General features: G+C 41.5%; 1 long non-coding RNA gene and 1 pseudogene across 1 annotated transcript; one reads left to right on the plus strand and one right to left on the minus strand.

Moving 5' to 3' along the window:
• Positions 1-25,279, plus strand: part of LOC114556729 (complement C3-like) — a 35,063-nt pseudogene that overhangs the window by 2,909 nt on the left and 6,875 nt on the right.
• Positions 1,940-2,791, minus strand: LOC114556713 (uncharacterized). Its single transcript, XR_003692738.1, has 4 exons — positions 2,676-2,791; positions 2,363-2,426; positions 2,154-2,248; positions 1,940-2,057 (listed from the first exon to the last, which is right to left on the minus strand). It is a non-coding gene; the product is annotated as an uncharacterized LOC114556713 (long non-coding RNA).

A 25,279-nucleotide genomic window follows, 5' to 3' on the forward strand; every position in this document is an offset into this window, starting at 1 on the left:
GGTACTCTGATCCGCCAGCCCGTGGGGGTGTGGAGAACAAAACATTGCTAAGATGACCCTACCAGTCATTGCAGCCACATATTTGGACAAAACCAGCCAGTGGAAACTGTGGGCTTTTCATAAACGTAACGAAGCCCTCCAACACATCAAGACCGTGGGCTCAAAGATGTATTAATTTGCACAGATACCACAAATCTTAATAGTTGGTTGATTCCCCTGTTTGGAAGTTTGTGATTGGTAGACTTGGTATCAAAAAGGCAGTGTGGTAGACAGTAATGCATACCCTCCCTGCCCCACATATACAAGCTAGGGACACTGAGAATTAATAGTCTCAAAGCAATGTCTTAATCAAGATTGTCAGCACAAACAAAACCTATGCCAAATATGCTATAATCACAGAGAAAAAATGTAACAAAACTTCTCAAACTGGTTGTGTGTGCTGTTTGTGTCCAGGCTACCAGAATGAGCTTTTACTACCGTAAAAAGATGGGTCTTTTGCTGTTTGGTGGTGGAGCAAGAGCAGCACCTGGTGAGGCATCCAAACATCCATGATACATAATTGTTTACACATTCTCCTCTAACTTAGATCCTGACAATGTGACAATGGTGTATTACATCTGCATGTACATGAAACTAAAGTATTACACATACTCCTCTCCTCTCTAAGGCTGACAGCGTATGTTGCCAAGGTGTTTGCCATGGCTGACAATCTGGTGGTAGTAAAAGAGAGCACATCTGTGAAGCCATCAAGTTTCTGATTCTCAACGCACAGCAACCTGATGGCTTGTTTAGAGAAGTTGGATGGGTTTACCATGGACAGATGACTGTGTCGTAAACTGATTTCATTGACATCTAATCTTAATCTTGGTGCTACAAAAACAGCTGATCGAGATTAATACAATTACATATATTAATATAAAAAAAGTGTGTATGTGTGTGTGTGTATTTTTGTGTGTGTAGGGTGATGTGAGAGATTCAGATGCCTCCATGACGGCCTTCTGCCTCATTGCCATGCAGGAGTCTCGCACACAATGTGCTGCCATTGTTAACGTGAGTACTTCATCTGCAAACAATGGTTCACTGCATGAAAAGTGGGATTTCCGTCCCGTAAATGCCTAAAAACGCCCGGAAATCCCACTAATTTTCTGCAGTTATCGACAATTTACAGGCTGCGAACGTCACGTTCGCCTGTGCCACATATTGTCGGAAACGAACCATGACGTATGTGGAGAGCCCCGCGGAGGTGTTAATGGATCTAATTAGAATATGAATAGGAGCCTGGCCAGAGAACGTCTGGCCTGGCTGGAATTTCCTCACTCACTATTGGATGAAACCACAAAATCTCTCGTGATTGGTTGACAGGTCTGTCACGGGTTAGGCTATTGGTCAACCTGGGCCATTATTATTATTATAATAAAATATAAAATATTTATGTATTATATATTTATTTAATATATGCTATGTTGTATATTCATGTATTCATGTCAGGGTTATCCTAATTAAAATAATTTGCCAGGAACGTGCTGTTTATTCAAAGATAGAGCTTTATTGACACAAAAACAGAAGCGCAATCAGAAAAAACTATATACAAAGCATCGGAGACACACAGCACACACAACAAATATCCCACACTCACGAGAAGCAGCACCGTCAACCCCAGCCCACGGCCGGCTCGGAGCTGTAGGTAACCGGCAGCATTCGGTCTGATCCGGGTCCATGTAGCAGACGCCTGTGGTGTGTTGTCCTGTAGGTTTATGTGGCGCACTTCCAAATGTCACCTCAGGTGCAGCCAGCTCACTCTGTCTCGCTTCCAGCAGCTGTAAAATCAATCAATAAAGACAATCAGTACTGCACGATATACTGCTTACAGATACAACACATCTATGAATGCACCTGAAAAATATTCACATTGACCAAACGGATCTAATCTTACCCTCTTTTCTTCTCGATCGATCGACTCCGAGCTGAACTCTTCACAGCTTCAGCCCGCGATGCCACATCTGGTTGTTTCTAGCTGAAGCTCCTGTGTGCTGTCTGGTAATATGTCTTACAGGCAGCTGGAAAACAATTAAATGAGAGTGGTATGAATAAAAAAAAAACATAAGTTACAGTAAAATTAAACAAGGAAAGATGAAAAAAGTAAAAATACTTACACACAGTGGCGTCATTATCAGCGTCATGTAAATCTGGACTTGCAGACAGCTCCGAGCAAATATAGGTCACGGCCTCGTTATGAGGCGAGGTTAGTCTGTAGAAGAAAAAAAAAACTACGGTCAAGATCGGTATCTATTAACGTATCTATGTCCTTATACAGAATAATTAATGAAATTCATTCAATGAAAGCATATTCTTTAAATCTTACCCTTGCTCCGGTTCGTAGCGCCTGCTACAGTTTGTCTCTGAGTTGTGAAGACGGCGACTGCTTTCTGTAAATTAAAAAAAACCAAAAAATACACTTTTATAAAACAACATCACCCGCTCAGCTCTGCCTCAATAATGAATCGCGCTGAAAGCAGCCACAGCTCTGTGCTGCTCGCGTTTAAACTTGGTGAGGTTTAAAACATTACTGCCAAGTCTAAGTAGCCTGTTTAACATCCAAAGACAGTCACTGTACGATCAAGAGTTAATAAACAGTACAGACTAGCTCGCCGTTTCATTAATAATCATATACTTACGTTGTCTTCTTCTTCTCTGTGAGCGCATCTTTGGAGCCCCGGAGGAGACATGGAGGAGAGAAAAAAACCGCTCCAAACGTCTCGAACAACTCCTGTGTGTTTCCAAGTGAAGTTTGACAGAGTGTACAGACAACTCTTTTACCATTTGGCCTGAAATATTCCCATATTTCGGAAGCTTTTGCTCTAACTCTCGGAGTCATCTCCTGCAATCTCCCGCCGCTATTTTCAAATGGAAGCAGTGAGGGCGGGGGTAGGAGGCGGGGCAGAATGATAGAGAGAGACAAAGAGGGGCAGATTAACCAGCAGGGCGCGAACCGTGCACACACTGGGGTGGAGGTGAATTACAGTGAGTTATAATGGATTACTGGGAGAGCTTAATAATAGGACAATTGAAGTCTGGATTATGAGGCCATTTAAGCAGAGCCAACAGCTTCATATGCCATGGACATGTGAATATGGTGCTGAATTTGCCAGTATTTTAAGAAGATAAATGGTTGGGACCTTTCATGCAATGACACAGCTTTATGTGAAGCCCAGTGTTCTGGTGTCAGCAGAACGACTTCTCTTAGAAAACTGTACAGTGGAGCCTCTGTCTCCATTCCACCAGACAATGTTGGATGAGGAAGACCAAAGACTGTAGTCATGTCACTATGCTCAGTGGTTGAGACTGTGAATGAATCATGGAATGCACATTTTACCTTTGTGGAAAAGCCTGATTAAAACTAATTGTTGAAATAAATTATTTTGTGTATCTTTTTTTTACATCTAATTAGTCATTACTAATGACATACACAGTAATTAATCTAACATACTTTCATCAAATAAATCTACTAAAGAGTCTACAATTAGGCTATACTGAATCTGATCTATTTTAATACCTTTTAGAAAAATGTCACCTGAGGTAAAACTCCCCTGCTACCCTGATTTGCATTTGTATAGCTCACAGCATTTTCATTTACATGTGAAAGTCTCCCCTAGAATTAGAGGGAAGGGGGGGTAATGGGGGGACAACTGCCAAGCAAGGCCCACGTCAATTTCCGACAATTCACAGCAGTTTTCGGTGTTGCCTGTAAATTGCCGTATACAGCCAGAAACCTGAAGTTCCACGACAATCTACAGTGCCGCATACTGACGAAAATCCCACTTTTCATGCAGTGGTTTCTCTTTTTATCTCACCTCTTTCATTTCATTTACAGACTCAACACTACTCCCTCTCACAATTTTGCTAAAAGGATTCTTTTGACAAATTGAAAATGGAGACATATTTGCTAATTAGGGGTCCAAGCCCGAGTCTGGAAGAACCGGCGTTAGCAGAGCTACGCCGTTCGCACAGCAGGGCTGGGGAAATGAGGCCTTGTGTGAAATGCGCTTAATGAGGCCTCGTTTTTGCGGTAATGTGATTGTTGACATGTCGAAGCGAGGCATCAAAATATCTTACTGCCTTTCAATCCAGTCTCAGCTATTGTCCAAGGTTAAAATGCTCTGGCATTCCTGAACAGAAGTGGATATTTGAAATAGATGCACTACTGTGACCCATCTGACAGCCTTTTATGCTTACACTCTGCTTCCTTTCTTTTCCTTCTGTCCAGAGTCTACCAGGCAGTATAGACAAAGCAGTGAACTATCTGGAAAGGCGTCTGCCCCGCCTCATCAACCCATATGCTGTTGCCATGACGTCATATGCCCTGGCCAATGAAAACAAACTGAACAAGGAGATCCTCTACAAGTTTGCTTCCCCAGGTGTCGTCACACAGCAACATTCTTAAACTAAACAGAACTGATAATGTTATTTTACAGCCATATAGTGTCCTGCTTAGTAGCCTAGAAATCTATATGCACCCAAGGGTCGTCTAGCAACTCTCCGTTGGCTTGCGAGCTGAAAAAAACAAACTCTAGTCAGGCCAATCACATCGTGTATAGAGTCGGTGGCCGGGGCTTAACATAATGACGGCAGAGTTATGATGATTCTGCATGAATTCCCTTCTTGAAAACAAAGAAGATGGCTGCTGCTACTGCTGGAGAACAGCGGTCTTTGGAATCAGCTTTGGCCGCGACTCTGGAGGACTTGGATTTAAGCTTTTCTTTGAGAAACGAACAAAGAACGGCACTGAAGTCATTCTTAAAAAAGCAAGATGTGTTCGGAGTTTAAAGTTTAATCTATCAACTAGCGTTGCTCGGGTTGGTTGGAGTGCTATCCTATTGCGTGCAGAGGGAATTTGAAAGACAACCGCTTATCCCGCCCTCGGCTATAGGACACGCCCATTTCCGCTCATAGGTTTTTTGCAAACCTGATAGATAGCATCTCCAGATGGACCTGACCAAAAGTTACTCAAAGAATTTTGATAGAAATTTTCCTAGCCAAATTAAATGTTATCAGCAAATAACTTGATATCATTGTTTAACATCCCACTACGATGCTCTGTACCACATTTGGCGAATATCAGCCTTTAGGGGGCGCTATAAGTAATGTTTATTTGTTTCATTTAAATGGGAAATTTGCAATTGCAATAACTCTGCCACAGTAAATGTTATTAACACAAAACGTGTGATGCAGGTTTGGCAAAAGATTGGCCATTAATTGGTGCTTTGTCGACAGATCAGTTTTGGATTTAGATCAGTTTTAATGTTAATGGGATATTTGCAACGGCAGAGAACCGCAGACCTTACGGCTCACACCCATCGATATTCACCAACTTTTGCCTCCCCACGTGACGCTTTGGGTCCCGCTTTCGCATGCTCCCCGGGTCATCAGGGGTGACTGGCGAAAGCTCTCCGGGTGTCAGGGGCGACTGGCATCGGAGGCTTGGACCCCGTCATAACTGCTTGCAGTTCTAGGTTTTATTTATTTTTTATTTAACCTTTATATAACCAGGTTAGTCTCATTGAGATATTCAATCTCTTTTTCAAGAGAGACCTGGCCAAGATAGCAGAACAAGTTTGTTACATATAAAAACAATTTACGATCACAAAACAATCACAAAAGAGGCAAAGACATCTCAAGTGCATTTCAATTAAATAAAAGTACCATTAGTTAAAACATTTGCACGTGTGGATGGACTCATGTTCTATGGTTTTAACATAACCTTTAAAATCCTAAAGGAAATTAGACACTTTAGTTTGAGTGTTTTCTGTAGGTCATTCCAAGTAGAAGGTGCAGCAAACATGAAAGCCTTTTTAAACAACTCTGTCTGGGCTTGAGGTACATTCAATGAAATAGTGTTCTGGGACCATAAACCATGCAGCATGGTGGCTCAGTGGTTAGCACTTCTGCCTCACTGCAAGAAGGTTCTGGGTTCGAACCCAGGTCGTCCCGGGCCTTTCTGTGTGGAGTTTGCATGTTCTCCCTGTGCTTGCGTGGGTTTCCTCTGGGTGCTCCGGTTTCTTCCCACCATAAAGACATGCATGCAACTAGGACTACAGTTGAAAATTAGCTGACTTACAACGAGCATGGCGGGTAATTTACAAACAACTGTTTTTGGGAGATGATCGCATGGTATTACTCCTAAGAAATTTGTGTCTCTATTCATTCTTTTTCTGAGGACGCTGGTGAGTTCTATTGTATTCATCTTTAATAGTGATCCAATAGGACTTGCCGTCTGTTAGATATTTCGATTACAGAGTCAAAAACTGAATAGCAGATAAGGGTCACAGTCCTAGGAAGTGGATTTCTGAACCCGAACTTCAAGCGAACGTTACCGTTCTTAATCAGTGAAAACATTTCCTGAGCCCCCACCGTCAGGTTCCAAATTAAAACAAAATAGAGTATAACCAGCCCCAAAAATCCTCTCGTGTTATGGCTAGTGACCTGTCTTTTAAATGGCGTCCTGTTGATTCAACCAGTTGATAATATTCCCGTACATATTGCCCTCTTTGAAAAAGGGGCTGAAAAAGGACGGGCTGGGTGAGGCTGTCCATCGGCATAAAGGCTAATAAATTCTGTATTATAGTTTCCAAAATTAAAGGGGTTATGGGCATACGACCCAGTGTATGCTTCATTATCTACTGAAAGCTATGACTACAAATTTAGGAATCTGTCCTATGAATAGGTTTTCTTGGTTGCAAACACGTGTGCCTGTAGGTATTGAGAAGGTTTTAGAGCTACTCTGTCAATAGCATATTTTGCATTAGTATGCTGTAGGGCCCTACTATGAGCTAGTCTAACAGTTGGTGCCACTGATATTTTCTTGACAAATAGACTAGCAGACATTATTTTCACAGCCAATTGGACATTTCCAGGGTCATTAGTGCAAAGTCATCTTTTGAACGTATGAATTTCAGAGACATGTCCACACCATTTAGCAACAATTTTTCTTGAAAAAAACAAATCTGCGTGTACTGGTGCTATTAATTCAACAATACGGCTTTCGGATGTGTATTCAGCCCTTTGTGTCAACCCCAAATTATCGCCTGTGATAGAGGTCTCATCCATTTTGCCCGCTGTGTCCTTACAAAATAGCCCTGTGCTAAATTGCGTAGCCAATGTGTCCTTTCCATAATTCAGAAGACATTCTATAACGGATCGATAAGGATACGTGTTTGAAGACTGTGTGATCAGTCTATCACCCAACATTATATCTACTTGTGAAAAAAGACTGCATCCAGGATAGTTTATAAAACCTACATCGGCTGCGTTAGCCAACAATGTGCCATCAGGGTTTGTAATCCTTACACGTGTATACAAGTATGAATCGTTAAGGTCGAGATAATCCTCCCCGCTAGCCGAAATGAAAAATTCAATAGGACCTCCGTCCGTTAGAGCTGACATTGGTGGGATTTCTACAAATGTAGATTTTTCGATAGATGTTTGTGTGTACGGTACTGTAAACAGGTCCAATTCGGTCTTCACACACTCTTCGGACTGATTATGAATAAACGCCATGATTGATTCTGTAAAATTAAAATATGTCTTTTGTCAGGGACAGAGAGCGTCGTTTCGGAGCTCTGCGCCTACTGACAGATGCTTTCTTTTTGAGAATTCTTCGTTTTTTGGTGGTGTTTTTATGCTTTTTGTTCACAGTCCGGATACGCCCACATCCTGGCGGGCTTCTTTTTAATGCTTTGCGTCTGTACACCATGAGCCCATTGCCCTGTTGTCTGGATGCCACGGCGTTCCTGACATTAGTCACAACATCGCCAATAAAACCACTTGCTGCTGTTTTTAGATGGGGTTTGGCTATATTAAACCCCTTTTTAAAAGTGGAACAGCCATTCGAAATAAATTTCTGAATATCCCCCCTAATCCATGCCCATATTGTGTGCTGGCGCCTATGAAACCCGGCAACTCTCCACCAGCTTGATTCATGTAATAGTGCATATATCTTCCATCATCGGCTGTGTACGCTTTCCTCATCATTTTAATGATGTTTCACAGGTCTAAAATGTAGTTTGACAATTACTTTTCCGTATGAGAAAGGGATGTGTTGGTTCTGATCGTCTCGTAGTTCTATCTGAATATCAGTAATAGTCGAGCGTGACAACGATGTGTAGTGAGGACTGTCGTAACTCAGAGTGGGCATACGTTTTCTCTCATCAGAGATATTTATACAACGGAGCAGGGGTACATGACTATCACCGACTAGCTGGTAGTCCACAATGTCACTATAAATAAATATATTAACGACCCCCATGGATGTCGGCCGGGTGTGGAGCTGAACATTTTAAATGGGGGCCAATGTGAATTTCGAACACAGAGTCTGGAATGAACCCAAGAATTTCGGCCAGACGTCCCCTAAACACAATATTCCAACCGTCTCCTCCCGTGAAAAGAATCTTATTAGTGATAGGGTTGTGGCTCATAGTTATGTGGGCTAGGGCTGTGTTAGCAGCACATTTCATATTATATTCATTAACAATGCTGGCGATTGTATTATAAGAACCAACTGTTAGCCTTGTCTTGTTGAACATTTTTTCGTTTTCGTGTCGATGAAATCAATCTTGGCATCGTTCTCAGTGAAACTATTCCAGATCCTGGGGTATTGAATTTCAATAAGACCAACTTCATACGGTGTTTGTAATATGATCGGTTTAGCCAGTTTTGTTCTGAATTGCCAAATCTTATTATTTGGATAAACTAATTGTGAGGCATTACTAGGTAGCGTAACAAAAAATCCGTTCTTATTCATAGCTCCAACACCTTTCACTAACAAACCACAATGATTAATATTACAAGACTGACCCCTCTCTTTTATCTTACATCAACCATGTCTTTTTCAGAGATCCATGAATTGAATTTCTCAGGCCATCCTAGCCATTTCACAAGTACAAGCTTTTTACGGCCTGTTTTTCTTTCGAGCCAGCACTTTCTCAATTTTAAACACTTTGTTTTTGTCTACAATTACAGCCTGTAACTCTGCTTCGTAAAGGTACCTGTCACAGGCTCCCCGCTATTGTCTTTCAGTATATAAACAGGAGGAGTTCTACCTATACGTTTTGATATTGTAAAAACTCATCTGTAAAAGTCTGTTGGTAACCTTTACGAAAAAATGCCTCTGTGCTTTGATATCCTAACGGTGTCCCCCATCTGAAATTTAAACAGCACCGTTCCATGTGGTTTCAGTTTGTACAGAGTGTTAAAGACAGTTTTCTCATTGTCTTTACATACGGAGGACGGAGCCATTTTTATTGACCTATGGTATGCAGAGTTGTAAGCAGCAACCATATCTTGTACTACCTCAATATATCGGCGTGAGTTAACAGCCGTTAAATATCTCCACATTCTGGTTTTGAAAGTCCTATTGAAACGTTCAACCACACTTGATTTTATTTCATTCGATGTGGAAAAATGGTGAATTTTATACTGTGTCATCAATTTTTGAAAAACCTTATTATAAAATTCTTTTCCAGCATCTGTTTGGAGCTTCTGGGGTATCGTCCTTGTTCCAATATTTCCTTAAAGGCACTTGTCACAATAGGACCCGATTTGTTTTTAAGACATATTACCCAGGCATATTTAGAAAACACATCAATACATGTCAATAAATAGTGCACATTATCGTTTTCCGATGAATATTCAGACATATCGACCAAATCAGCTTGGAATTGCTTGTCGATACCATTAACAATCACTCTGTTTCTTGGGAAGTGTTTCAATGCAGGAGCGTGCAGTGTATACGCATCCTGCCTCAGCAGAAACTTTTTAACCGTGGGGATAGTTGGAGACAAGCCAGTACATTCTTTGACGGAATCACGAAGCCTGTGTACACCTCCTAACCCTCCTGGGTGGGACGGATCATAGTATATTTTGTGCATAACCTTCTCCATGATTCATTTAAAACACAAGTGAACACATTAGAGTTATGTAATTCTTTTTATTTTTTTACAAAACACACTCACACAGTCATATATAGGACAGTTATGAAGACAGTGAAACCCGTTCTATCATAGATAGCATATTGGCTAATACGGATACATTGCTTTTTACTGATTATGAATATATTTAGTTTTTGCAAATCCTGCAAGACATCAGTATACTGTTTTTCTTGCACATACAAACTCACTGTATCTACAAGCATTGTATACATAGTAAGTAGGTGATAAACTTTCAGCATCTTAAAATTGCGTGTAATGTTGGCTATGACGTCACAAAATGTGTCCACTATACTCTCACGTGTCATTAACATTGATAATAACATCTGCAACAGATCCTCCCAAGGAGGGGTATTATGTTGTCTTCTTACAATCACCATCAGTTTTTCTAACCTACTCACAACTGTACGATCTACATCAGCACTCTTACATTGGTATTTTTCAACGTCGTTCACATTATTAGCAATGGCATTATCTAAAATACCAGATAAATGCGATCACGTGATATCGCTCACTGATATGGTTATACATTACACCTAAACAATTCCCCATATTTTCACACTGTTAGTTTTTTTTTTCTTGCATATAAATCGCGCCAATAGTCCCCAATCTCTCTAATTTCGGCTATTTTGACAACGTCGTCCCCTATCATAGAGTCATACATAGCACTGATTTTAGTCGTAACATCTTCAGCCGTTTTCAACTCGTACAAAACCGTTTTCGGATACTCCCCTGATTCTACCCTCATCAGCGGTGAGATGTTTCAAGGACAGAAAACGTTGCACTACACCAATGAATTTATCAGTAAGGAGTCTTTTCATAAGCTGTTCAAAGTGGACAGTGTAGAAGTGTTCTGGTAGCCCCTCTAAACAGGCATGCTGATTCTGGCTTGGATGATTGATCTGACAGCCCGAACAAAGCTCTTCCAAATACTTGTAAAGAACAATGTTAAGAAGATGTAGAGACGCTGTTTTAACGCTATCTATAAACAAAGATGACACCACCCCATCCGTCTGATCAGGCGCCTCTGTGTCCGAACAATCAGCAACACCTCCCTGTTGTAATGTAGCATATGTTGAGGGGTTGTTTGATATGCACATGTCTGAGGGGAAGTGCCCCAAACAATAGAGATGGTGGCAGGGGAGGTGTAGGTGGGGATGGTAGGAAGTGTTCCGGCGATAGAGGTGGCGATGATGACGATGATGAAAGGGATTGAGGAGATCCGGATGCCTTTAGGGGTGCAAATAGCCCAGGGGTGTTAGGAGGCGTACCTGTGGGGGTCGAATGAAACCACTCCAGATCCTCTGGGAAGAAAAAAAAAAAAAACACATTACAATCACAGTAGCAAAAAAAAAAAAAAAAAAAAAAAAAATCATTTTAACTATTTTGGGCAAATAATTAGCACCTTAAAAATAGACCCACCATTTTGCTAGTCTTTGTGTCTGATGATTTTAGGTCTATAGAGGTTCCGTGGCAGGGGTAGAGACTGTTGGTCAGTGTTCCCAAATATCAATCTTTTTCTTATGTTCTCATAAGAACTCCTTATTTTGTCTCTTCTGATGACATAGTCGATGGTATCAAACTGTTTCTTCAAAATCTCCCAGTCACACCATTGTATAAAGAACACATTTTTAAACCATTTGTTGTATTCATCGTTAGATACAGGATACGGTTTTAACTTCCATTCTTCATGACCACGGGCAGCAACTAACTTCTCCCTTTCACTGCACAAGCTAAGGAAAATAAAATCCTCTGTAGGTCTAGTGAAACGGTCTGCTTCCACACGATAGATACTGGAGCCATTGCGACTATCCCATTGAGACACATACACCAGCTCAGGTAAGCCCGGATTGTCAAGATCCGGACAGACGACATCACGAAAAAAGGCCCCAGTCTTTCACAGAGATTGTACAGGCTGTTTTGGCATTGCTAGATAGTTCCACAGCAACACTAGTGTAAACAGCTAATGTCACGTATCCAGCATTGTAGCGAATTGAATAACTGTATCCGTTGACACCAACATATTCCAGATCAGATGTACATGACTCAGTCATGCTTGTAGGAAAGATCTCCGAACGGAATCGCTTCTTTCTGGGAGCCTGACTCAAACTGCCTGTTGTTCCAGTATTAGGCTCTTCGCATCCCCATAACTCTTCACGGTGGGCTAGGCTCAAACCAAATGTAGTGGGTCCTATTCTAGATGTCTCACCTTCTTCAACAAAAGATGATCCAGATTGTTGTCCAAATGCGTGGAAAGACATGGCTGAAAAACAATTCCTCTTTGCTTGCACCTAGAAGAATTAAAAAGTGAAACTCCAGCTGGCCTTTTGTTGTGGAAAAAAACGTGGAAACAAGCTAGCTACCAGAACAGCTAAAAATGGTGGATAAAAAGTGAGCAGTCAGCCTTGAAACAAGGGATTTTTAAACACCACAAACCACACCCTGTAGGGCGTTTTTACAACCCACCAATAGCAAACCCTTCTTAACAGCTAACCATTGGTCTATCAGACGTTTTAACACCTTTTTACAAAATGTAAATAATGCCTCACCCCACATAAACCATGACGCCAGCTATACATACGTCATCACATCCGCTAGATGCGTGCGCAGTTTCGACGACGGGATGCGCTCCCATATTCGCCGCTAGATGGCGCTCGCGGTGTGCCGGCGTTCGACCGCCACGTCATCACATGCGCTAGATGCGTGCGCAGCTTCGGCGATTAGATGCGCTCCCATATTCGGCCGCTAGATGGCGATCGCGGTGTGACGACGTTCGACCGCGACGCGTCATTACGTTCGCGGGTGCGCCGCACATTCGGGCGATTAGATGCACTACCATATTCGGCCACTAGATGGCGGCGCTAGATGCGTGCGCAACTTCGACGATTAGATGCGCTCCCATATTCGGCCGCTAGATGGCGATCGCGGTGTGACGACGTTCGACCGCGACGTCATTACGTTAGCGGTATGCGCGCGCAGCTTCGGCGATTAGATGCACTACCATATTCGGCCACTAGATGGCGATCGCGAGTACCAACGTGCGCCCGCGACGTTACATGCACGCGCATAGCACCAGATTACATGGCGGGTTTGCGCGTGCGTGTGATGACGTCACACATGCACGCGCAAAGACGCCATCCTATTACTACTAATGTGCATTGTCCTAATATAAAAAAAATAAACTTTGATGGGGCATTAATTTACAACAGATCACCATAATCAATAATAGAGAGAAATGTGGCATCAACTAGCCTTTTTCTGGCAGAAAAAGTAAAACAAGATTTGTTCCTAAAGAAAAAAACCTAGTTTCAATTTCAACTTTTTTTACTCGGTTCTGTATATGAAGCTTAAAAGAAAGGTGATCATCATTTAAAAATCCTAACTATTTATAAGATGAAACTACCTCAATTGTTTTACACTGATCAGTAACAATATTCACGTCTAATTCTTTTTACCTTGAGTTTGAAAAGACCATTACTATGGTCTTCTCAGCATTAAGCACACGCTTTAATTGATAAAGCTGTGCTTGAACGCTATCAAAAGCAGTTTGCAAGCATTCATACACCTTCTTAATGGTAGCTGCACAACAATAAATAACAGTGTCATCTGCATAAAAATGGAAAAATACATGTTGGACATTTTCCCCCAGAGAGTTTATATAAATAGTAAATAAAAGTGGCCCCAGAATGGAGCCCTGGTTTCAGTTGGTTCAGCTTGTTCAACTAGGATATCTGCAGCTAATTTCAAGAAGAAAGGTACTAAGTAATCGGGGCCCGCAGGTTTTCGAGGATTCAATTGTTTCAGGGCTTTACGAACATCAGCAACAGAGAAGGAGCTAAGACTGAAAGTGTTTTCGTCAGTAGTAAAGGTATCATTTACAGGCTCCAACACCGTAGGGGTAACAGTGTCAAATAAGAACCCAGATGATATGAAATGTTCATTAAAACAATTTAATTTCTACTTTGTCAGATATAGTCACACTATTCTTAACCAGCGACAACGGAAAACATGTTGATTTAGTAGATGCAGATAATGACTTAATAGTTTTCCAGAATTTGTTTGGGTCACTCTGGTACACTAGCCTGGTCCTACCAGACTCTGGTACACTAGCCTGGTCCTACCAGACTCTGTTACTATAGCCTGGTCCTACCAGACTCTGGTCCAGAGTAGCCTGGTCCTACCAGACTCTGGTCCCAGACTAGCCAGGTCATACCAGACTCTGGTCCAGCGTAGCCTGGTTCTACCAGACTCTGGTACATTAGCATGGTCCTGCCGGCCTCTGGTACACTAGCCTGGTCCTACCAGACTCCACTACATTAGCCTGGTCCTACCAGACTCTGGTCCGGACAAGCCTGGTCCTACCATACGCTGGTACATTAGCCTGGTCCTACCAGACTCTGGTCCAGACTAGCCTAGTCCTACCAGACTCTTGTCCATTTCATTTTTTCAGAGAGTCTGGTCACTTCTATTGACAAGTGTTAACTTCCTTGAAGGCGGGTACTCTGTTGAAGTTTAAAACTATTGGATCTGCCCAGAGCCACTCTGGATCTGCCATAACCAATCGCTAATGTTTTGTCGTGATGTCGGCTTAGCATTGCTAGCCTTAGCCTTAGCTAACTCTTTCTCCGCTAACGGAGCGAGCTGGAAAATCAAACTGTTCCCGAACTCGGGAGGAGGGCAACAACATCATGGCCACCAACACAACTCAGCAAAGATTGGTCTTGCTCGGGCTTTAACTTCTAGATATTCGGCAGTGTTGCCACAACGGACCGAATGGCTTCACTTGCATCTTTCTCCGCCGCCATTACGGAACTACAACTCAAACTAGTGCACAACCTCAACATCATCATTCTCAGCAACTCCCTCTGGTCCCTGATTGGACTGGTAAAGATTGGCCGGACAAAACCCAAGAATATACCGCAAACCTAGACGGAGTACTGAAGGAAAATGAGAATTGAGTGTACCTAGCGTACCCCTAAGTACCTAGGAGGGCAGAGCCATGCTAGGTCAATATAGAATGCACTGCTTCATTTATTGCTTCAATTGTGTTATGGTATTGGTATTTTGTTCTGTGTTTTGTCTTATTGTGGTGTCTGTTTTTCTATTTTGTATTTTGCTCAGGTTTCCTGTTTTATTCTGGTTTTCTGTCTTGTCGTGTCTTGTTTTACTTCCTGTCTTTTGGTTTTCCCGCTCTTGTGATTGTCTGATGTTTCCCAGCCCTTGTGTTACCTGCCTCTTGTTACCTCGTTCCCCTCTGTACTTGGTACAGGCGTCCTGTGTCAGATCATTGTGTTTTGTTTCCAGTTTGTTGGACTTCCCGGTTCTTGTTAGTGCTCCCGTGTATTCTATTTTACTTGTACTTTATTTTTGTATTACCTGTTTTTGCTTGCTTGTTTCCAGGCCTCCTTTGGTTTTTGTGCATTTTTTGAGTTTTTATTAAATCATCAAAACTATCTTCAGTTTCCGCCTCTGCATTTGGGTCCGCCATTCTCCAGCCTTCCATGACAAATTAAGATCAGGAATTGGGAAATTATTAGTGAATGAATCTTGTTTCAGGTAAAGCATAGAAATGTAAAGGTATTTGTGTCTTATGTCTTCCTCAGATTTGTCCCACTGGCCAACACATAATGGACACGTTTACACACTGGAGGCCACAGCTTACGCTCTTCTTGCTCTGGTCAAGGCCAAGGTGAGCATGTCCCACTTGAGTAATCTAAAACATACAACTGAGTCGTCATCCATGCTACCTCACTGAAAGGGTGGTCGCAGCCCGAGCTGGTGCACGCAAATGTGATGTAATGAGAGCGCCATACCTGATTATACTAGCACTAATGAGTAAAGGCTACCTACTTTGTTATTTCTACGGAAGAGAAGAAGAAAAAGGTAAACAACTGCAGAACTGGTGGCAGCATTGACGTCAATGCTTGGATTTGATTGGGTGAGTTATTTGGTGGGATCAAGCCTTTCATTCACCATAAAAGAACATCTTAACCCATTAAGTTTACAAGAGAAACTTTCAGTCACTCTGAGAGGCCTGGCATCTCGGTGAAATGTGTCTCTAAGTAATGTAACTGCCTCAGTCTTACACTTTTTAAAATCACTCTATGCAACTTTCAGTTTGTGTTAAACCCGTGACACAACAACGCGACACCGAACAGACTCGAGTCACCGACCTCGCCAGACTGTCAGATGGCCGATTAAGCGGCTCGGTGTGTCTCGACCAATAATTCAAGCGCCCACTTTGGACAAAAAGCGTTAGTGTTCTTACCACGCCTGTTGTTGTAAAGATATTTTATTTACGATGCTGTATTTCTCACTGTTTACCGAGTTACCATTACAGGGGGGTCATATAGTTGTGATGAATGTTTTGCTAAAACAGAAAATCCTTAATTTACAACAAGAGAATAAGTTACAGATGCATCGTTGCATTTCAAGTGTTGCATACGGGAACTTAGCCTACTTTGGATGTAACGGGAGCTAAACCGTGTATCACTGTCACTGTGTCACGCTGGGGCGTTGGACTGGGGGTAAAAAGGGGACTCATGGTGGTCATTCCATTCATTCTACTCTCCTTTTTTTGGTTTTTCCATTATGAAAAAAAGTCCCTGCTTCCTGCCAAAACACACTCACACTCCGACAGACACACACATATCACCTCCGTCGAGGATCCAAGCGAGCTGAGGCAATACCAAAAGGTGACGTGAAAACCCGCAGATTCCTGATTGGTCGGAGAGAATCGTCACTGCATCATCGTTGCTATTGTGACAGACAGGGGGGTTGTCCTGAAAAAACCTGCCATTTTTAAATGGTTTAGCCAGCGGTGGGTTTTTTTGCTGCCTCCAGCTTCTTTAGGAGGGCAACAACATCATGGCCACCAACACAACTCAGCAAAGATTGGTCTTGCTCGGGCTTTAACTTCTAGATATTCGGCAGTGTTGCCACAACGGACCGAATGGCTTCACTTGCATCTTTCTCCGCCGCCATTACGGAACTACAACTCAAACTAGTGCACAACCTCAACATCATCATTCTCAGCAACTCCCTCTGGTCCCTGATTGGACTGGTAAAGATTGGCCGGACAAAACCCAAGAATATACCGCAAACCTAGACGGAGTACTGAAGGAAAATGAGAATTGAGTGTACCTAGCGTACCCCTAAGTACCTAGGAGGGCAGAGCCATGCTAGGTCAATATAGAATGCACTGCTTCATTTATTGCTTCAATTGTGTTATGGTATTGGTATTTTGTTCTGTGTTTTGTCTTATTGTGGTGTCTGTTTTTCTATTTTGTATTTTGCTCAGGTTTCCTGTTTTATTCTGGTTTTCTGTCTTGTCGTGTCTTGTTTTACTTCCTGTCTTTTGGTTTTCCCGCTCTTGTGATTGTCTGATGTTTCCCAGCCCTTGTGTTACCTGCCTCTTGTTACCTCGTTCCCCTCTGTACTTGGTACAGGCGTCCTGTGTCAGATCATTGTGTTTTGTTTCCAGTTTGTTGGACTTCCCGGTTCTTGTTAGTGCTCCCGTATTCTATTTTACTTGTACTTTATTTTTGTATTACCTGTTTTTGCTTGCTTGTTTCCAGGCCTCCTTTGGTTTTTGTGCATTTTTTGAGTTTTTATTAAATCATCAAAACTATCTTCAGTTTCCGCCTCTGCATTTGGGTCCGCCATTCTCCAGCCTTCCATGACAAATTAAGATCAGGAATTGGGAAATTATTAGTGAATGAATCTTGTTTCAGGTAAAGCATAGAAATGTAAAGGTATTTGTGTCTTATGTCTTCCTCAGATTTGTCCCACTGGCCAACACATAATGGACACGTTTACACACTGGAGGCCACAGCTTACGCTCTTCTTGCTCTGGTCAAGGCCAAGGTGAGCATGTCCCACTTGAGTAATCTAAAACATACAACTGAGTCGTCATCCATGCTACCTCACTGAAAGGGTGGTCGCAGCCGAGCTGGTGCACGCAAATGTGATGTAATGAGAGCGCCATACCTGATTATACTAGCACTAATGAGTAAAGGCTACCTACTTTGTTATTTCTACGGAAGAGAAGAAGAAAAAGGTAAACAACTGCAGAACTGGTGGCAGCATTGACGTCAATGCTTGGATTTGATTGGGTGAGTTATTTGGTGGGATCAAGCCTTTCATTCACCATAAAAGAACATCTTAACCCATTAAGTTTACAAGAGAAACTTTCAGTCACTCTGAGAGGCCTGGCATCTCGGTGAAATGTGTCTCTAAGTAATGTAACTGCCTCAGTCTTACACTTTTTAAAATCACTCTATGCAACTTTCAGTTTGTGTTAAACCCGTGACACAACAACGCGACACACCGAACAGACTCGAGTCACCGACCTCGCCAGACTGTCAGATGGCCGATTAGCGGCTCGGTGTGTCTCGACCAATAATTCAAGCGCCCACTTTGGACAAAAGCGTTAGTGTTCTTACCACGCCTGTTGTTGTAAAGATATTTTATTTACGATGCTGTATTTCTCACTGTTTACCGAGTTACCATTACAGGGGGGTCATATAGTTGTGATGAATGTTTTGCTAAAACAGAAAATCCTTAATTTACAACAAGAGAATAAGTTACAGATGCATCGTTGCATTTCAAGTGTTGCATACGGAACTTAGCCTACTTTGGATGTAACGGAGCTAAACCGTATCACTGTCACTGTGTCACGCTGGGGCGTTGGACTGGGGGTAAAAAGGGGACTCATGGTGGTCATTCCATTCATTCTACTCTCCTTTTTTTGGTTTTTCCATTATGAAAAAAAGTCCCTGCTTCCTGCCAAAACACACTCACACTCCGACAGACACACACATATCACCTCCGTCGAGGATCCAAGCGAGCTGAGGCAATACCAAAAGGTGACGTGAAAACCCGCAGATTCCTGATTGGTCGGAGAGAATCGTCACTGCATCATCGTTGCTATTGTGACAGACAGGGGGGTTGTCCTGAAAAAACCTGCCATTTTTAAATGGTTTAGCCAGCGGTGGGTTTTTTTGCTGCCTCCAGCTTCTTTAGAAACTAAATGTGTCTTCTGGCAAACAGCCACATGCTGAGAATCACAAACACACACCTTCCACGTTCTGTGTGTGTGTCGCATTAGGGCACGTCAATTCACTGCCGATTTTGCTGGTTTTCATACTTACAAAGCATGTGGAAGTCTGTCATTTTTATCATAAGTACTCTTCAACTGCGAGAGATGGAATCTAAAACAAAAATCCAGAAAATCACATTGTATGATTTGTAAGTACTTCATTTGCATTTTATTGCATGACATAAGTATTTGATACATCAGAAATGCAGAAGTTAATATTTGGTACATAAACCTTTGTTTGCAATTACAGAGATCTTACGTTTCCTGTAGTTCTTGACCAGGTTTGCACACACTGCAGCAGGGATTTTGGCCCACTCTTCCATACAGACCTTCTCCAGATCCTTCAGGTTTTGGGGCTGTCGCTGGGCAAGACAGACTTACAGCTCCCTCTAAAGATTTTCTATTTGGTTCAGGTCTGGAGACTGGCTAGGCCACCCCAGGAACTTGAGATGCTTCTTACAGAGCCACTTAGTTGCCCTGGCTTTGTGTTTTGGGTCGTTGTCATGCTGGAAGACCCAGCCACGACCCATCTTCAATGCTCTTACTGAGGGAAGGAGGTTGTTGGCCAAGATCTCGCGATACATGGCCCTATCCATCCTCCCCTCAATACTGTGCAGTTGTCCTGTCCCCTTTGCAGAAAAGCATCCCCAAAGAATGATGTTTCCACCTCCATGCTTCACGGTTGGGATGGTGTTCTTGGGGTTGTACTCATCCTTCTTTTTCCTCCAAACACGGCGAGTGGAGTTTACACCAAAAAGCTCTATTTTTGTCTCATCAGACCACATGACCTTCTCCCATTCCTCCTCTGGATCATCCAGATGGTCATTGACAAACTTCAGACGGGCCTGGACATGACTTGAGCAGGGGGACCTTGCGTGTGCTGCAGGATTTTAATCCAGGATGGCGTAGTGTGTTATTAATGGTTTTCTTTGAGACTGTGGTCCCAGCTCTCTTCAGGTCATTGACCAGGTCCTGCCGTGTAGTTCTGGGCTGATCCCTCACCTTCCTCATGATCATTGATGCCCCACGTGGTGAGATCTTGCATGGAGCCCCAGACCGAGGGAGATTGACCATCATCTTGAACTTCTTCCATTTTCTAATAATTGCGCCAACAGTTGTTGCCTTCTCACCAAGCTGCTTGCCTATTGTTCTGTAGCCCATCCCAGCCTTGTGCAGGTCTACAATTGTATCCCTGATGTCCTTACACAGCTCTCTAGTCTTGGCCATTGTGGAGAGGTTGGAGTCTGTTTGATTCAGTGTGTGGACAGGTGTCTTTTATACAGGTAATGAGTTCAAACAGGTGCAGTTAATACAGGTAATGAGTGGAGAACAGGAGGGCTTCTTAAAGAAAAACTAACAGGTCTGTGAGAGCCAGAATTCTTACTGGTTGGTAGGTGATCAAATACTTATGTCATGCAATAAAATGCTTTTTAAATTAATTATTTAAAAATCATACAATGTGATTTTCTGGATTTTTGTTTTAGATTCCGTCTCTCAGTTGAAGTGTACCTATGATAAAAATTACAGACTTCTACATGCTTTGTAAGTAGGAAAACCTGCAAAATCTGCAGTGTATCAAATACTTGTTCTCCCCAATGTATGGATGTATAGATGACATTATTCTTCCTCTTTTGCAATGAATTAGTATTGAGTTGACTTATAGACAGCTCCAGTTCAAAGTATCTCTTCTCAGTAAAGAGGCTGGTACAGACTACGGTCCTTGGTCCTGAAACGTTCTGCAGACCAAGCTCAAACTTGAGACACTTATCTCTTTAAATGATTTTAAACTTGAAATAATTGCTGTGGTACCTATTGTTGCTGATTTATTGTTGTTGGATACTTTCTATGTGACCTTGTCACATGGCCAGGTCTTATACTTGCCAAAGAGGTTTTAATCTCAATGTGGTTTCTTAAAATAAAGGTTATATACTGTATATTATGACATAGTTATAAAAAACAAGGGACTGATTTGAGCATCCTGCTCTGCATAATCACACAATAATGACACAAAGGTGGAAAGATCAAGCATATGTAGTTAGTGATTAACTGCTTTTATCAGGCAAGTTTCAAGCCTCTGCTGTTTGATCGTGTCAAACAGAGAATTTCAACCATTGACTTGTCTTCTGTTAATAAAGGCATTTGAAGAAGCCAGACCTGTTGTGAGATGGTTCAACACGCAGCAGAAGGTTTACGGAGGCTATGGATCAACTCAGGTAACACAGACCGCTCTCTCCATCTTGATTCCTGCAGCTTATGTTAGCTCATATCCTATTTTTCTTCTAAATCTTGTTCCCGTCCTTCACTCGTTCTCTCTCTCTAGGCTACTATAATGGTGTACCAGGCTATAGCCGAGTACTGGACTAGTGCCAAAGAACTAGAGTATGATCTGAATGTGGACATCTTGTTGCCGGGCAGGTCAAGGCCTGAAAAGTACAACTTCAACAGGGACAACCACTACGCCACCAGAACATCTAAAGTTAGAAAACTACACACACACACACACACACACACACACACACACACACACACACACACACACACACACAAACATTAATATCATCATTCCTGATGTTCTCTGTCTGTTTCTTCTGCTGATCCCTGACTGTGTGTGTGAGTGTCTGTGTGTGTGTGTCTGTGAGTGTGTGTGTGTGTGTCTGTGCGTGTGTGTGTGTGTGTGTGTGTGTGTGTCACAGATGAATGATATAAACCACAATGTGTTGATAAAAGCCGAGGGTTCAGGAGAAGCAACGGTGAAAGTAAGTACGAGTTGATTATTAAAGTGTCTCTTTTTTAATCTCAGGAGAGACCAAATGGTTGTTTAATCTTGTTTTGATTATATTTTGATAACAGATGAGTTCATCACATATAAAAATGCACTTGTATCTGTCTGCCAGATGGTGTCTCTGTATTACGCTCTGCCTAAAGAAAAGGAAAGTGACTGTCAGAAGTTCAACTTGTCAGTGCAGCTCCTGCCAGGTAATTTGGTCTTTCTGTCTCTATCTTTATTCATCGTTATGTGTTGTTTAGGTACAAACAACATAAGGTACCTTACCTTATGAGAAACGAATAAACAAAATACTCAATTACTATATACATTATTTTTCTCCTGCAGACAATGAGAAAACATACAAGCTGAGAATAAAGTTTTTGTGAGTATAATTGAAAAGTCATGAGTGAACAAGTGTTGTTCTCATAATTTTAAAATCTTAAAGGATTTTAGCTTTTTTTTATGCTGTTATTTAATAATTATATCCATGCTGTGTACAGGTATAAGGACAAAGAGAAGGATGCAACTATGTCAGTCCTGGATATTGGCTTACCAACTGGCTTCACCGTTAACAAAGATGACCTGGACTCAGTAAGAACATAAAAATACATTATAGATACAATACATATATATACAGTACAGGCCAAAAGTTTGGACACACCTTCTCATTCAATGCGTTTCCTTTTTATTTTCATGACTATTTACATTGTAGATTCTCACTGAAGGCATCAAAACTATGAATGAACACATATGGAATTATGTACTTAACAAAAAAGTGTGAAATAACTGAAAACATGTCTTATATTTTAGATTCCTCAAAGTAGCCACCCTTTGCTTTTTTTATTAATAAGGTAAAAGATTCCACTAATGAACCCTGACAAGGCACACCTGTGAAGGTAAAACCATTTCAGGTGACTACCTCATGAAGCTCATTGAGAGAACACCAAGGGTTTGCAGAGTTATCAAAAAAAAAAGCAAAGGGTGGCTACTTTGAAGAATCTAAAATATAAGACATGTTTTCAGTTATTTCACACTTTTTGTTAAGTACATAATTCCATATGTGTTCATTCATAGTTTTGATGCCTTCAGTGAGAATCTACAATGTAAATAGTCATGAAAATAAAAAGGAAACACATTGAATGAGGTGTGTCCAAACTTTTGGCCTGTACTGTATATGTATATATATATATATATATATATATATATATATATATATATATATAAGTACTTGGTGAAAAAACTACTCAAGTACTGAGTAACTTTTGAGTAACGTCTGATTTATTTTTTAACACAAGCATTCAGTCCGACAGACAAAAATTCTAAATAATCATCTTTAGGCAAATTAGAGTTCATCCAATCAATAAAATAAATTAAAATGAATTAATTAATTACAAAATAGCTTAAATTAAAAAAACAGCTAAATTCAAGTACTTAAAAATAAAATAAATAAAATAATAAATAAATAAGCACAAGTAACACACATTTCCAAACCTTTATACTTTTTTACCAGGCTCTGAACAAGGGCCTAGAACAAGGTAATGTAGCTGCTGTTTGGCACTGTTACTAAGGTAACCATGCTGTCAATATGAGGCCAGAGGCCTGGACACGGATTTGGCGTTAACGAGGTAACTTCAGAGAGAGGGGGAGAGAGCGGTGGGGCAGAGAGGGGGGGGAGAGAGAGAGGGGTGCGCTCATACAAAAAACATTTAGAGACCGACAACCCTGTTAACATTCACTGATGGGTATATTTATGAAATATATAGATTTTAAGGGGAGGGAATTACGTATTGGCTATTTCTCGGCTTCTTGAGCACAAGCGGTTTGAATTATGTTTTCATATTTTTTATTTGCTCTCACGATTGCTTCCCACTGCCAGGGTTGCAACTGATGTCATAGGCTAAAGCAATGACAGTTTATGGAAAGGACAAGTGCAATTATGGTCAGATCTTGTGCCTGACTGATGAGAAAGTGATATTGATAAAGCATTGTGATTTAGGCCTACACATCTACAGCTATTTTTATTTTTTTTGCCTGCTGTCCTCCTGTTTTAGGAAACAGCGACTGTATTCTGTGTTCTTCATATTTATGTAGAATTATAGTTTGCTCTTCTTATATAAAATATGCGGCTGTTGGTCATGTTGTGCAAACATCGCCTCTATGTGAACACCCTGAGTTGACTGAACTAGTTGTTAACCACTGTCGTGACACAGCTTATGCGGGACCGCGGTGTTTATATCTATGGGTTAGGTGAAGCCAGGGAACTGAAAGAAATCCGGTCCCGCCGCTGAGATTGAGTATGGTGATGAGACTGCACAACTACGTCTGATTGGTGAAACACAATCACGTGGTAGAGCCTTTAGCGGAAGTCTCTCTCTCTGTCAAAATAAAACATTAAAATGAGGCGGACGCGGGGGGATAAAAACAATGACACGTAGAATACCAAAGAGGTAAAAAGAAAAGTAACGAGCTCATTGTAACCTAATGTAGCGGAGGAAGAGTACAGTTTCTTCTTCACAAATCTACTCAAGTAAAAGTAAAAAGTATAGTGATTTAAAACTACTCCTAGAAGTATACTTTTTTCAAAAACTTACTCAAGTAAATGTAACGGAGTAAATGTAACTCATTACTACCCACCTCTGTATATATGTATTATATGTATTACACATCATGTATCCACATACATATACATTTCAGTCAGTGTTTATGGTTGGGAGGAACAAGATGTTTTAGAAAGTTTGGAAAGTTATCTGACTCTGTGTGTATGTGTGTGTTTGTGTATGTGTGTGGTGGGTGTTTGTGTGTGTGTGTGCGTGTATGTGTGTGTAGTTGTCTAAAGGACGAGCCCGCAATATTGCAAAATATGAGATGAACAAAGTCCTGTCAGAAAGAGGCTCACTCATCATCTACCTGGACAAGGTTAGACATCACTGTTTCCTTCCTCTGGACTTTATCTCTCTGCCTTGTTCTTCCTTTCATTATCTCTATCTCCCATTGGTCTACAGGTTTCTCACACACAACCAGAGGAGATTGCTTTTAGGATCCATCAGGAGATGAAAGTGGGATTCACACAACCAGCTGCTGTGTCTATCTATGAATACTATAACCGTGAGTCTCAGAGACACTTTGAACACACATGATGCCTCCATGTGCATTGCTGCCAATAGCTAACACGGGATAAGCAGCCATTACTAGATTTTCTGAAATCTTTCTTTCCCATTGCAGAAATACATTGTGTCAAATTCTATCATCCAGAGAGGAAAGATGGAGAGCTACAGCGTCTCTGTACAAGTGACGCTTGCAGATGTGCAGAAGGTAACCAGGATTATGTCAAAATGATCTAATCCGTTGTCTGTAAACATAAATTTGTTGAAATTCTTGAACAAACACCTAAACCCAACACTAACGTGGTGCTTCATAGAGATACATCCATCA

This window comes from Perca flavescens, chromosome 6 (assembly GCF_004354835.1).
Source record: "Perca flavescens isolate YP-PL-M2 chromosome 6, PFLA_1.0, whole genome shotgun sequence".
NCBI lineage: Eukaryota > Metazoa > Chordata > Actinopteri > Perciformes > Percidae > Perca > Perca flavescens.